The sequence below is a fragment of the Rattus norvegicus genome, chromosome 9 (assembly GCF_036323735.1).
Source record: "Rattus norvegicus strain BN/NHsdMcwi chromosome 9, GRCr8, whole genome shotgun sequence".
NCBI classification, from domain to species: Eukaryota; Metazoa; Chordata; class Mammalia; order Rodentia; family Muridae; genus Rattus; species Rattus norvegicus.
The window spans coordinates 78,478,543-78,480,589 of record NC_086027.1 but is presented as its reverse complement, the minus strand read 5'-3'; positions in this window follow the sequence as shown (position 1 = coordinate 78,480,589).

Sequence of the window (2,047 nt, the reverse complement as noted above, 5' to 3'; positions counted from 1 at the left end):
AAACTGGGAGCAGTAAAAATAATGGGGTGTTGAGGGCTAAGTGAGTTTTACTCTGGTTAACAGAAAAAATATGGTGAAGTCTTCCTAACAGTTCTTAGCAATTCCCAAGAGCAGGTGACAGTTTGTTATGTTGATACTGATCATTGATACTGATAAATGCATTTAAAAAAGCCAAGATTGATTAAATAATAAGATTGTAGATACCATATACCTGTGGAAAAATATAGTTAAATATTTTTACAATATAGGATGGTAGTGATAGTTAAATTAGAAAAAAATTATAAACCATATGAATAGAATGATCCCACAGGTGAGTGAATAATGTATCCCAGGTGTTGTATTCTAAAATTATTAGAAAACAATATGTATCAATATTGTATCTAAGTGGTTGGATCATAAATATCATTTTAATAATTACACACACACCACACCACACACCAAAAACAACCCCACATTATTTTCATGATATAGAAAAATACAAAATACCAACAAGGTCAAGGCATAGAAGAATAAGCAATGGCGGACTGCAGGCCTACATGCTGATACACGCCATTGAAGGAACTTACACAGAAAGCACTTGCTGTCTTCTGGATGCTTCTAATCCAGGATCGTTGCTATTAAACATTAAGATGCTGAAGTGAAGCTCTTCACAGTGATGGCTTCTAGTGGGGATGGGAAGGACTCCGTGTTCTTTAAGGGGCTGGCCACTGGGAGTTTGACTATGTTCCAATGAGTATAGAAGCAACACAAATTGCACTTGGTGGTCTTTTGTTTGTTTGTTTGTTTTTGTTGGTTTTTGTGTGTTTGTCTTTTGGTTGGTTGGTTTGGTTGCTTTGAGGGAGAGTTGGGTGCAAGGGTGGAGGATGAACTTGGGAGGAATGGGGAGCAAGTGTAATCGAGGTGCATTGTATGAAATTCCCAAATAATGAATAAAAATATTACGTTGGGGAAGAAAATTATCACCAAAACTATTAAAATTTCTGCACCACTACAGATCAACAGACTAGGCCAGCACAGGAGGTTGGAGGAGAAAAAGAAAGAAAGAAAGAAAGAAAGAAAGAAAGAAAGAAAGAAAGAAAGAAAGAAAGAAAGAGAGAAAGAAAGAAAGAAAGAAAGGAAGAAAGAAAGAAAGTGAAAAGCATTCTGGAAAAAGAAGTAACCTGGCAGAGGCCCTGCACATTGCTGTTGGGCTCGTGGAAGCACCCAGAACCTACTACTGCCTTAGGAATTGCCAGAGGATCACAAAGAAGGTGAACTGAGATGTCAGACAGTCTGAAGGGGCAAAATGAGGGACCTACCATCCTGAGATGGCCTCTTTCCACCCGCCATTTATACATACTTGGTCTTGTGTCTAACCTAAAGCCTCTCGGTTGAACTTTCTTCTAAGTATAGCTTATAAACTCTAATCCGTAAGTGGATCGCACTCCTGTGGTAATACTTCCCATGTGCTAATCTTTTCCCATGACCAATAAAACCTACTTGAATGGTGGATGGCTTGAGAAACCCCAATCCACCATAATGAAAAAAAACATTTTAACTGGTTGCAAATGATTGTAAAGGCCAATTTATAGATGGAATTTCATTTTGAATTTATGATTTCTGTTTAGACAGAAATGCTAAAAGGAGTTAGGAATAAAATCCCAAAGAATTAAGCTATCTTTGCAACCAGGTGGCAATTTTAGATCTTTGCCAACTTTAATAATTATGGGAAACTATACCCTTGACACACAGTTAACAATCCCAGATCACAGAACGGAAGTGAAAATAACTGTTATCTATTTTGTTTTATTTGTTTAACAGCCTTAAAATGAAAACAGAAGTTTAAGGAGATAGCATATGGTGCATCTATATCAAAGTAAAAATAATAGTGATTTCAAAAGACAGTAACCTTCGGTATCATTTCCTTCAGGTTTCAAGTCCATCCCATCCAGTTTGTCTCAGTAGTTTACCCTCTAATAATCAGTCTTGTCAGGCCACCATGGCGTTCTCCATGTTTAAGGTCTCACAAATATCAGAAATCCACTCAACTTATCTAAATCCACCTGCC